This window comes from Natrix helvetica (genome assembly GCF_964273705.1).
Source record: "Natrix helvetica genome assembly, chromosome: Z".
Taxonomy (NCBI): domain Eukaryota; kingdom Metazoa; phylum Chordata; class Lepidosauria; order Squamata; family Natricidae; genus Natrix; species Natrix helvetica.
Genome location: NC_138554.1, coordinates 58800890 through 58813490, shown reverse-complemented (window position 1 = coordinate 58813490; position 12601 = coordinate 58800890). Strand labels below are relative to the sequence as shown.

The following is a 12601-nucleotide window of genomic DNA, read 5'->3' as shown; positions in this document are numbered from 1 at the left end:
CAATGGTTCAAGCATCAGGCCAGCAACCAGGACACTATGAGTCCCAGTCCTCCCTTAGGCCAGCTGGATGGCTTTGGGCAAGGTATTTTCTCTCAGGCCAACTCAACTCATGGATTGCTGTTGTGGTGACAATAGGAGGAAGTAGTATTACATATGGCTTGAGTTATTTTAAAAAATAATAAAGACAGGGAATAAATAAATATATAACTAGCCTATTTCTTATCTAGGGAAACTGACCTGTATTTCATGTGTCAGATAAAGATAAAGGAGAAAGATCAGCTACAGTTTTCTTCATATTAAAGAGGGGGTTAAATGTGGAAGTAACAATTAAAGCAGAGCTGGTTACAATTTGCTTTAAAAACCTTAAACAATTTTATTTGGACATAATTTTCAGGACTTTCATTTGTTATTGTGTCTCTAGTTCTATATTTTACCTCTGTGAAAAAGGAAAAAGTTCTCTAGGCAGAAAGTGGGCAAGAAAGTCTGCTGAAAATTTTGGTACAGCAAAAATTTAAAAAGCACCATTTTAAAAATAAGATTTGCCACATAATTTAATTTAACATATTATACTATCCCTTAACATAACAACAACTGGAAATACAGCAGATTTCTGCAAGATAATCACAAAGCTGATTTTGTACTTAAATTTGGGGGTAAGCTCTCTTGAACCCAGTGAACCTGTAAACCTAGTATAGGGATGTGTGCCATAGTCTCTTGCAAATATGCAAAGTTTGGCATTGCAGGGCAAACTTCATTTTACTTTATATACTTCCGGTATGTACTATGTGTCTAAAATTCTTCTTACATAACTTGTATCCCTGTGAAAGAGAACAAACAGCGTCTGTGTTGGGAGCAGGGAGCAATGGACTATTAAGATGTCGCCTTGGCTTTCTGGGGTTTTATTCTGTCTACTTGACCAACAGTAAAACTCTCTAATGTCGCCTGGACTAATCTCTGAGCAAGTTTCTCTCGGATGGCACTCTTAATTCAGGTTAGTGCGCACACCTAAGAAAATGCAGGGTTCGAAAACTTAGACCGAAGGCTAAAAAAAAAATCCTAAAGCATCATCACTTATTTGCTGGGGGAGAACTGAGAGGCAGGCACCTATCTTTGTGCGGGCAGAATCGCCGGTGATTTGTTGCAAGTTCCCGCTCCTTCCACGATTCTGGTCCCTGCCTGGAGGTTGCCATCTACCTTCCACCCAAACTTCCGCACACAGTAGGTGGGGCTCCTGTACTTTTGAGCACCGGCGAGGAGCAAAACAAAAAAGGGTGAGGAAGCCTCGGGCTCTAGATTTTAGAGACCCAGCCGCTCCCCTGATGGCTCCCTCCTATCGATCCAGGCACAGGGAGGTGGAGACGTCAGTGGGTCTCCGGGAGAGGCTGCGTCAAAGTCATTGTGGTCAGAAAATGACGGCGGTCTGCGAAAGGATCTGGAAATGCCTTCCGCCGGCTGATTGGGCTATCCTGTGTACCACGGATAGGGTATAGGTTTAGGATAGCATCCCAAATCGTGATTGAATATTTGAAGAAACACCGTGAATCAGTTCATCCCATTGAAATCAGCGGCACTAAATTAAGCAGTAGTAGAACCCAGAAAGATTTCAACTTCTGAGATGATTTCTTTAAAATATTGGGTCATTGATTTAACAAAGGAGGGAAACCGAGAAAAACATGGATTCGACATACCCCCCCCCCCAAAAAAAAGAATCAGGGGAGGTGATACAAACGACTGTTCGGCCACCGGCCCCCTGCCTTGTCAGAACGATGGGACTAATAGTCCAAACTCTCCGGAGGGTACCGGGTGGGGGGAAATCTGGCACTTCGAAGGGAAGAATCGCTTCTCCCCGATCCATTCTCTTCGCTTTCAATTGGAGACCGAAAAGATATGTCCGAGGTGGGTCTGAAAGAATCAGAGAGACAACTGCATGGGGGTGACAAGATTCGAGGGGGTGGTTTCTGCGTCTCCTGACAGACCATCAGGCAGGTTCGCTGGCCTGGTTTTCTAAGGAGGAAAGGAGTGAGCTAGAAGGGGGGGGGCGGAATTCCTCAGCAACTAACTGCCTCTCCTCCGGCATTGCTGGGAAACCCTGTTCTTCGAAGGAAGTGGTTTTCGGCTACTGATCTCTCTGAAAGCAACTCGGTGACCTCGCTTTGATCTCCTTCCTGGGACTGTGGATTGAAATCTTCGAGGGCTAGCGAAAAGAACAGCTTCCCCCATTCAAAAACGCCTGCCAGGACGAGTGACGTCTGGCTGACGCGAATGTTCGTCCAGCAGCAGCAGCAGCAGCAGCAATAGCTCGAGCGCGCCCAATTTGCTGCCGCACTTGGATCTGGCTGCGCCCGGCGTCTTTAGAGCTACCAAAAGGGATGCAAGTTAATCTGTTTTAATTTGGCCGATATAAAGTCCTGAAGTAGCTTTCATTCTTCCGATTCTTATCCCTTTTAATTAGGATTTATGATCCATTCACCAGCCACTGGATGGATCTGAAACCCGCCTTGCTCTTCCCAACCACGATCTTGAGTCGCCGCCATGACTCTTAAGCAAGGAAAGAAGGGATCTGCCTGCCTGTCCAGGATCTGGCTCGGTAGCGCTGAAAAAACTCGCGTGAATAGGCGCGGAGTTTCACCACCAGGCAGGCAGCAACTAAGTCCAGGTGGCCCGCACCGACCACGTGCATGTTTACAGATCACATGAGGAAGGATGTAATCATGATATGAGGATATTTTCATGGAACTAAATGGGGTTGAGGAATCTGACGGTAGAATAATACACAGTAGAACCACAGACGATAGATTTTAGAATATCACCAACTCTTCGCCGTCGTAGGCTGGTTTTAAACTGACCACCAGACCATCCTGAGCCCAGCAGCCACTGAACTCTCCTTTTCTATCCCCTGGAAAGAAAGATCAAAAGCAGAGCTGGGACCAAAAGCCCCCAAAAAGCAAATTCCAGCCACTCCTCAAAAGAGCTGACATTCTGAAGCCATAAGAAAAGCAAATAGAACGTACGATATTTTAAATTTAACTCTGCTCATAAAATGTTTATCGTTACTTCCAAAAAGGATTATTTGTGAGTCACCCAGCAGACTCCCGCAACCGAAATCCCGTACTCCGGATTGAAAAGCAAACTACTTTCAGTATACTCTGAGCCTCACTAGTTTACCTTTTAAAGTCATTTGTTTGCAACACCCATCTGAACTGGCATCCTGCTGTCCTTAATTTTTAGCTGGATCATTTCTTATTGTCAAGAAAGATACTCCGCAACATCCCCTTACTGTTTCTATTTTGTGTTTTGTTTTATTTTCTTTATTTCTCTCATAATCATAGCTCCTTAAGCAACCAATTGGATCCTGTGGATTTAGGTTTTTAGAAAACTATTTACTGTTAAGTAAATAGTATAGTGTCTAAATATGCCCTAGCCCAAGAATACAGACACATGAGAAATACAGTAAATTACTACTGTATTTTGTTATACTATTCTCTTTCCCTCTTTAGCGGTTTTTCTCACATTCGTAACGTGTCAATTTTCGTAAGTGCATATGGAGCAGAATTGTCGCGAAATTGCATGTTTTATTTACGCGGTAATTGTTCAGATTTCAAGTAAAAGTCCTGGAATTCAATAGAGCTGGAACCGGGCGCTAAATTAATCTGAGGCTGTAGGATAGGAGGCGCGCGTGTTTGTCTATTCAATATTCAAAGACTACAGGATTTTTTATTGCTGTTTAGCAGATTTTCCTAAACGTCTTCTCGACGCTTCTTTTCTTCCTTGCCTTCGCAGGCACCTCTTTTCTCCAGCCTGACTCGAGGGTTTGACCCGGCGAAATGACGAGAGGAGAGGGGAAGGGAAAGGCGCACCAAAGCCGCGGCTTTTGTTTCTTCCCCGGTACAGCTGAGCTATAGCTGCTCGTTCCGGTTCGGTTTTGTTTCATCTGGGCAGAGGAACTTGACGCCTCTGTAGTCTGGCTGTAGCTTGGGGGACTTGGACTGTTGAGCTGCTTTTTGTCTTGTCTGGAGGTGGAGAGACGGAGGAGACCCATTGATTCTATTTATTGTTTTTTAAAGGGACTTGACTCGTTGGCAAACACCCTAAGGAATGAAATCACGTGGCTACAAAGGGGGCGGGGCTTGCTGTCCAGAGGAAGGGGGAGGCCCTTTTGTTGATTCCCCTGCCTTCCCTCTCGTAGTTCAGCCGCAGGAGGAGGGGCGGCTGCTCCCAGAACCTCTGCTTGGAGTCTGTTATATGCATATGCATATATTTAAATTGGAGAGTGAGCAGTATAAACGGGACGAGGGGTGTGCTTCCCCTCCATTCTCTCTCCTTTCTTCCGTCCCATATTTTACTGCTTCGGTGCGCCCCTAGAAGGGATCCGCGATCAGGTAGGGCTTGAACACTTTCCGCTGCCAAACCAGTCCCCCTTTCACCCGGGAGAGCTTTCGCTGGCCCCGGGCGGTGCCCTTCCTCTTCCCTTTCGCTTCTCTCTTTGTCACTCCGCCGCTCCTGTTCGCCGTTTTCTTCCTTTCCCCCCTCCTCACTTCTCGGCGTTCCTTTCAAAATGGCCGATCTCTCTCTCTCTCTCTCTAAATTTGTCAGCCCTTCTCGGCTTTCTTTCTTTGTGATGGTGGTGGGGGTTGTCGGCGGGGGGCTTATTCATTGCTGGGAGGGATGCTGCGGAAGATTTTCCAAAGTAGCCTCTTCGGATTTTCTGATCTTGGAATCCTAGGAGCCCCATCCCCTCGCCGTCCTCCCCCCGCCCGGCTTTGCAGCTAGGGCGCAGGGAGGTAGCTCCGGTTCTCTCTCGCTGGTGCCTTTGGGCATCAGCTGGGGACTTTCAAAGCCTTTGAACTCGAGAGGCCTTTCCGCCAAGAGAGCCGGAGCGGCTGGGACTGAGCTCGCTTGCTACAGGGCGGAAGAGAGCACTGGGGGCTAGGAAGCCCGATGGACTGGGACCAAGCCTTGACAGGCAGGGGCATGTAGTCGGCAAACTCGAATCAGAGGCTCGGCCAGGGATCTCTCCTCTCTCGCAAGAAGAGAGGGGCAGCTTGCGAGATCCGAATGTCAGGCGAGCAAGTATGCGCGCAGTTTGTCCTAGGCCCGAGTGACGTGTGTGTGTGTGCGCGCGTGTGTCTGTGTGTTTCTGTGTCTATGCGTGCGCGTTTATTTGCAAGGAGGGGGAATACGGGGAAATGTTATCAACTCTTTTAAAAAGACTGGTTTCCAAAACTCATGTCCTCCGAATCACTCGGACTATAATACCCATAATCTTAAATCACCGGGGGAGCGTGTAGTCCGCAGCTCTTGGAATTGCCAGGGTGGGTTGGATTTCATAAACGGGAGGGGGGGCTACAACCACAATATGGCGCACTACGTCGAGAAAATTGGGGAAGGAAGGGAGAAGGAAGAATATAATATTTCGCTTTGCGTTGAAGCAGAAAAATTTTGTGATATGCCTGCCTGCCTGACTTTCTTTCCTTCACCTCGGGCCGCAGCGGGTTAAAGTCTGATCTGGAAAATCTAGACTGAGGCGAGAAAGGGGTGTGTGTCTGTCATTCCTAAATCACGTGGGAACACGCTTTTCGGGATGGTGGTAAATAGGGATGAAGGAAACTTCCTGGGGATTTTATGGAGAAGACGCGTGAAAGAAGCGGGAGAAGGGAGAAATAAGGGTTGGCCTTTACGGTCGCGAGGTTTGCCGCCTAAAGATAGAATGAAAAGTAGGGACCGAGAGAGAGAAACATTCTCCCCCTTCCCGCGTCCCTGCCTGAAAGATCGGCTGGAAGGAATGAAGGAGATCTGGCTCAGTGAGGGAGGGGCGAGTGGAAATTTTTCAAGGGCGCCGCGCGCTGTTGTCCCTCGCTCCCCCCTTCTCTCCAGATGTTGTTGGGCTACGACCGCGCTCGCTCTCAAGGCCAGAAATGGATGTGAATCCTGGTATATCCCATCACAAGGAAATTCCGGAAGGAGAAACAGAAGTAATATTAACAGAGATGTGGAAACAGAAACAATTTACCTTCCTGAATGTGGATTATTCATTCCTCCTCACAAAATTCACTTTCCTGTCTTGAACTCCGATCTTTTTGTGTGTGTGGCTAAAGTGGTAATTTCTACTTTATTATAGAAACAGATACTTTGTTTGTTGCAACAAGTTAACTTAAGGAGTTGACATAAATCTTGTTTTCTAGTATTCAACAATGAAAACGTATTTCTTGCATTGAAAGGAAGCATAGGCGCCCATTTTTTACATCAATGGATAGAATAATGGTTACCGTCTTTCACATTTTCTTTAGGGGCTGTTTTTAAATTTAGAATTAAACAAGAAATTAAGTGCCCGCAACATCGTCATTCAATTATTTGCTTTAACTTGGAGGAGGGGATACATTTGGAGTGAATGTCCTTGAATCTGGAGTGCAAATCGACTCCTTTTTAAAAAAAACTTTCGAGGGAAAACGTTTTACCTAGTCTTTTGCCTTAATTTTGAAAAGAAGTCTTTCTTCCTTTCTAGAAAGTATTTTTAGAATTCCTTCTCTGCAGAAAGAGCCGTTTCTCCAGAAATTAAAAAAGCACCCGAAATTCCAGCTGCCAAAGTTAAACCACAGTCCAAAGTTCTGTGTTTAATGAAGATGAACCCATGTTCTTGTGTCTTTGTTACCATTCCCCTAATATTGTCTCAAATCCATCTTTTCAGCTTTGAAGAACAGGTTTATTCAACAGCCCCAACCCTAGGAGTTTTTGCTGCTCCTATTGCCTTCAAGGTAAAGTATCTGTTTCTTGGGATTTTCCTCAGGTCTTGGATTGGATTCCACCGCTGAAGCTGCTGTATCAAAGCTGTGGGAGTAAAGTAGAAGGAGCTAGTGCTCCAGATTGATAGATGATGTATTCGTTTGTTATTGGGGTTCCTCTTCTCCTGCTCCATTTCCCCCTCTCCCATCCACCACAAGATCAAACAGTTCATGAACATAAATGGATTCAGCTATGGAACACACACAGACACATAGAGTGGTTACCGTGTAAATAGTGTTTGCCTTGTAGAGTGGTTTGGGGGAGATGGAGAAAGAGGTAGTTCTAGATCTGTAAAGAAGCTGCAGAAATCTTACTGTACTCTGTTCTGGGGTGAGACGAAAAATCTCGATCAACCCTTCCCCAGTCTGGCACCCTCTACAGGTACTTGAACTATCCCTCCCATCAGGTTCAGAAAGCAGGGCTTTCTGGAATTGGTTGGAACTCTAGACCGACACCTATGAATATCGATAGGTCAGGGAGGTGAACAAGTGTTTAGGGTTTGATGGGGGAACATTTGATTGAGGAAGTGACGCTGCTAAGCCCACTCAGGATGCGCTCTCTCCAGGAAACAATAGGCTGTTTAAAACAGCTTCCTCCAATCTGATATCCTCCAAATGTGTTGGGCTACTTCGTCCATAAATCCAAGGTTGCGTGCCCATTGGAAGGCACCAAATTCGGCAAGGCTGGATTGAATTCTTCCAGAGGAATAAATGAGGTAGGGGCTAACGTACCCTAGGCTTTGCGGCGGGTGATTGATTTCTCAAATGGCGCAATGCACATATTGCGGAAAAGATTGTAATCTTGTATACTCTGGATGAGGGGCTTCATGATCGAGAGGTCCGTCCACACAGTGACGAACGAAAGGATCAATCAGAGTAGAAGTCTCTCCGCCGGCTAAAGTCGGAGGCGCTTCAGCGTTTAGTCTTCTCCCGCCAATACAACTAGCCGCGTTTGATTGGAGACGGCGCGGCCGCCAGGCTAGATGGACCTGATTGATCCCAGTCCCGGGTCAATCGTCTCCGGACGCGTTGGTCGACCGATTCTACATTCCCCACTTGGCTGGGAGAAATAGCAAATGGGGGATGGGCATCTCTAGAAGTAGAAGAGGAAGCTTGCGGAAGGAGTGCGGTACTCGGGGTCAGGCAATGAATCCCACGCAGGGAGAAAGAACAGCTGCTCCTCCCCGTCAAAGGGTTTCCGCTAATCGCCTTTTGGCTGCAACTCACTGGGGAGGGGGCGCCCGAGAAAGAAGGACCCGCCAGCCTCTTGGAGGGGGCCATGTTGGCGTCAGACACCCCTCATCTCGCCGGTGGGTGTGTCTGTGTCGTGGTGAGGTACACAATTCTACAGGGAGACGCCCACTGAGCTCCAGGAATCGGAACTCTGGTAAGTAACTCCGTCTCTCTCTCTTTTTTCCCTTTCAAATCCTTTTTTTTTCACCCCTGGAGGAAATAACCGTAATTTTTCAACCAAATGGAATTCCCGGGTGCCTTCAGACAGGCTAGGCTGCCGCTTCCGTCTCCCTGGTGAAGACTGGAGAGGCAGAAGACCAAACGCTTGGAGAGCGCCAACTTTCCTGCAGCCTCCCCTTAGCCCTGAACCAGCCCAGACGGTTCCTCCCCCCTCGTCTCGCCCTATTAAACTTTCGCTTCCAGGGACGGGTATGGGTCGTATGTTTGGTGCTGGTTTTGAGGACTGCACTTCGTCTTTCAATCCGGCAGCTTTTCAGGTGAGTTAAGGCAGAGGGGCAATGCTATTTAAATTCGGAATTGCTGTCACTGGTTTCTCAAGATATACATCCAATGAATTACTTTTTAGTTAATGGGCTCTTTTAGAAATGGGTGCAGTGCAAGGATGGTGTCCCTTTTCCTCTTGCGGAGAGATGTATATGGGGGAGTGTGTGCTTGTTTGTGTGTGAGACAATGTGCACCATCTTGGGTTGAAGATCTCAGACTTGACTAGGTCCAAAGCAAATGCTTTTTCACTACCTGGTGCTGAACTTGGTTACCATATTTTAAAAAAGCGAATGGAAACTGAAGTTCGATGACTGGACTGTGAAGCACCACCATTTCCCTTTCCTATCAACAATATTGTACTGGGAAAGGGACTTTCAACTTTCAACAAGGACAGACCTCTTTGCATCCCTGCGACCAATCCGCTCGCACAGAGAGGGCCTCCTCCAGCTGCCGTCCACCAGACAGTGTCGAGGGGCGGTGCCTAGGAGTAGAGCCTTCTCTGTGGCGGGCCCAGCCCTGTGGAATGACCTCCCTCCGGATATTAGGAATACCTCTGACCTCCGCTCCTTTCGTGTAAAGCTCAAGACCCAACTTTTTCAAGTTGCTGGCCTGGCTCAACTTTGATCCAACTATATCGCTCCTGACGGGTTTTTTTATTTGGGGTATTTTAATTGCATTCAATTTATTTAGGGGTTTTTAAACATTGTGTTTTTACTTGTTTTTATCTATCACTTCACCTCCTCCTTGTATATGTCGTGTATATGTCTTGGTATATGTTTTGTTATATGTATGTCGATATATTTATTTCCTATGTTTTGTTGTACGCCGCCCCGAGTCCTTCGGGAGAGGGTGCGGCTAAGAAATAAATATTTATTATTATTATTATTATTATTATTATTATTATTATTATTATTATTATTATTATTATTATTATTATTATTATTATTATTATTATTGGGTGCTGAAAGTGATGCAAGCTGGGAGCCCTGCGAATTCTCTGTGGCATTTCTACATTGAATTCTGTTCTAACAAAACATTTTCTCTTGGAAGGAGGGAAAATCTCTGCATCCCACATTCGATTGTGAGAGGACGTACATTGTTTAGTCCAACCTGGGCAAAAGTGCATGTTTGAACAGGGGAAGCATAACTCAAGAGATACCCAAACAAATTCACCGAGGCATTACTTCCTTCATTTCAGAGCATCCTGCAACTTAGATTCTAACTAATCCGTTTCAGTGAAACCAAAACCCAACAACAAAAGCAGTACGTCGACACCAGAAAGAGTGAATGGATCTTGGGACCCCATCCTTTCCTGCAGGTAGTCTTCTTTAACTTGATAGGGGACTCCATCTCCAGCCAGATTGGAAACAAGATGAAGCAAGTTTGCCTCTGGTTGGAAAAGACAAGGGAGTGCTTTTCACTTCCAGGACACAGGATCAAGTTACATTTGTTTCCATTATCATACTGCAATCTCTGCCTACTCAGAATCAGCCCCCTGGGAGTTTATTTCTGAGTAAAAAGGTCAGGTAGGGAAACAGCAACTTTCTTATTTTCTTTTGATTTCTTCAGACGGAAAGAAAAAAAAATCCAGTGCACATTTATTTGCAAGTATGGATTTGGCTGCATATTTAAGAAGGCTTTTTGAAGCAGTTGATGGGACTTTTATAGTTGTAATTTTTAGATGAGAACTAAAGTTTGGCAAGGTGTTTGTGGAAGATACAAATTGAACCAAGAAATGGATGAAAATAACTCCAAATCCAAGAAGGTAAAGAGCTACCAGTGAGCTGCATGCTGGGTTAGCTTCAGTTCATTTTCTTGAGAAGCTGGCTGATGGCTGGGTAGGTACAAACCTTCCCCAGTCCAAGCCTTCCAGGTAGCTGAACTACCATGCACATCATTCACAGCCGCTTACTGATCTTGCTGGCTTGTTAAAGTAATCTTAATCTATCTTCTTCAAATAAATAAATATTTATTAAAAATAAAATTGGGGAAAAGTTTCAGGATGTTGGTAATGGGTATAATTTTGTAGCAACCTGAGAATACTAATTGTCTCTTAATGTACCTCTGGCGGTTTATAATCTTTTCATCAAACCTGAAAGTCTAATCTGGAAAGCTTGGTACTACATATACATAGAACTCCTCTGGTGGGTAGGTGCATGCGTGTGTGCATGCATTGGTACACATGCATGTTGGGGGGGGGATAAATAGTAAAAGATAAATAAATAAAAGTAAATAGCAAAAGAAAAAAGAGTGACTTTAAACAAGCAGTAATAAGATATAAGAACAGGTATCCTTGTATCCTGAGCAAAGTTTGTGTGATAAGACACTTCAAATTTGGATTTAATCCACAAAGAATGGGGTTGAATCTCCATATGAATTCTAGTGCAGTTGTCTTGCACAGAAAGCTGCCTTTATTATTCTTTGAGTCAGCCCCTGAAATCTGAAACATTCTTTGTTTTGTTTTGAGCCCAGGATGTTGTTATTTCTGGTGTTAAACTAACTTTTTTCTTCTTTGTAGGAGATAGATGATGTCTTATAGTAGCTGGGAGAATGGGAAAGGGTCTGTTTTTTTTAAAAAAAAACCACAACGCAACCCATGGGTGGGAGAAATATTTTTCGATCTTATCAATTTGAAAAAAATTCCAAACTGACAATGGGAAGGTTCTGTTAATTGGAAACTAACCCCATCAAGAAAGATAACATCTATGAATGCCTCAGCCAAAATCCTTTGTAGGAGCAGGGGGAAGGCTATGCCTTTTTGAAAACAGATGTGTAGGGTGAAACTCCTGGCTAACTGACTCAAAATACTTTGTCACTTTTTAGTCCCCTGCCCACCAATCTAAAATTTAACCTTAATTCTGTTTTCAATATTGGGCTATTTCTCACTCAGGCTTAAATGTCTAAATTTGTAACATTTATTTTCTATGTATTTTCTGTAAAAAGTTCTATCCCACTACAGTAGTTATTCCAGAACAGCAATTAAGATCAATTTGCAAAATACATAGGTTAACAAAAATTGTATTGATTTTACATTAATCCTGGAAATTAATATCACCCTTACCTATAAGTAAATCCCAGTGAATTCAAAGCAGGGAGAGAATCCTTGTGTGGGGAAGAGGTCAAGATGTTGGTCTAGGATGGGGAAATCCAGGTTTTGCTCCACTCTCAGCCAGTGGTGTGTGTGTGTGTGTGTGTGTCAGTCACACTTTTCCAACCTAACCTATTTCACAAGGTTGTTCTTATGAAATAAAATAGAAGAAAAATTACTGGAAGCAGAGTAGCAATCAAGTAAGTACCATTCTGCTGTAGAAAAGTAGTTTTAGATCCCAACATGATTGATTTGTTGATAAGGAATAAGAAATTAAGCACAGTTTGAAAGAATGCTTTACGAAGGAAGAATTTTAGATTTAGCATGATGATGAAATGAATATGAATATGGGTACTGTACTGCAATCAGTTTCTGTGTGTGGAAGAGGTCAAGATGTTGGTCTAAGATGGGGAAGCCCAGGTTTTGCTCCATCCTCAGCCAGTGGAGTGCCAGTCATTCTTTTTCAACTCAACCTACCAGCAATATGCTTAGCAAATACTAGAAGCAAAAGTAATGAGATGAACATATAACATGTTTCAGGAAAACAAGCATGTTGTGAGCAGTAGCATTTCTAATAGCCTGCAGTTTCCAAGACCAAGGCAGGGACTAATACTGAACCCACCTGCTTTTCAACCTCTAGGGCCCCATGACTTTCTGCCACAAATTTACCCTTGATTCAAAGGGGTGTGTGATTGTAGTACAGTACCCATATTCATTTCATCATCTGGCAAAGTCTAAAATATTTCATCTTTGAAGGATACTTTCAAACTGTGCTTAAAATGCACAAAGAGAAAGCTGTCCTTTTCTATGGTTTCCTTCCTATCCATGCCTTTTTGGAGACTGCTTTGAGATCAAAGGGCCACTTGCCTCTGAGTAGACTTTCATTAAATTGCCCCTTAAGTATTGTGTGTATTGTGCTCAAACCCCTGGCCTGTTTTTTCCCCCCCTGCCTAATTGGTCTACTAGGAAGGAAGAAGTGTATCCTGGCTTTCTTTGA

General features: G+C 44.5%; 1 protein-coding gene across 2 annotated transcripts in view; it reads left to right on the top strand.

The window, feature by feature from the left end:
- The first annotated feature begins 4183 nt into the window (after positions 1-4183).
- The window catches only part of PCGF2 (polycomb group ring finger 2), a 50934-nt gene continuing 42516 nt past the window's right edge, over positions 4184-12601 (top strand). For both annotated transcript variants that reach the window (XM_081932563.1, XM_081932562.1), the window contains exon 1: positions 4184-4379. The gene's annotated coding sequence lies outside the window, so the exon portion shown is untranslated. The remainder of the gene's footprint in view (positions 4380-12601) is intronic.